Source organism: Acyrthosiphon pisum, chromosome X, assembly GCF_005508785.2.
Source record: "Acyrthosiphon pisum isolate AL4f chromosome X, pea_aphid_22Mar2018_4r6ur, whole genome shotgun sequence".
Lineage (NCBI taxonomy): Eukaryota > Metazoa > Arthropoda > Insecta > Hemiptera > Aphididae > Acyrthosiphon > Acyrthosiphon pisum.
Window position 1 is genome coordinate 39298597 of NC_042493.1, and position 536 is coordinate 39299132.

Consider the following 536-nt stretch of genomic DNA (forward strand, 5'->3'; position numbering starts at 1 on the left):
CCAAACTGTGATAGACTATACACATAATAATATGGAATAAAGAAAATTTGACACGTCTGACTAGCAGCGCTCGACAGTTAATGGAACTACTCAACTACGGCGTAACGAGTTTTGACCGCCGATCCAGCCCGCGTAGCATAACCTGTTCTTTATAACATTATTATCTATGATAGATTTTATATTATCATAATTACATTTTTTGTTGATAAATAGTAATACAAAAGACATATTATATGAAGATCTTGTGTAGGTAAAGTGATAAAAGTGAACATTTTACGGAAATAGAGACAAAAAGTGACATGATTTGAAAAAGTGAGAAAAGTGACCGAGTGGCAGCTCTATAATAAATAACGCAATCAAAAGACTTTCATATTTTGCACTAAGCTGGACATTTTCACAAATAATTATGTTTGCCAAGCGTCTCACACGGTGGCTTACCCAGATTCGGCGTACGTTGACGAAAACTTAGTTGTATAGTCGCCAACCCACAGCCGAGATACGGAAATCGGAGCATGTGGCATTTGTAAAATAATAAG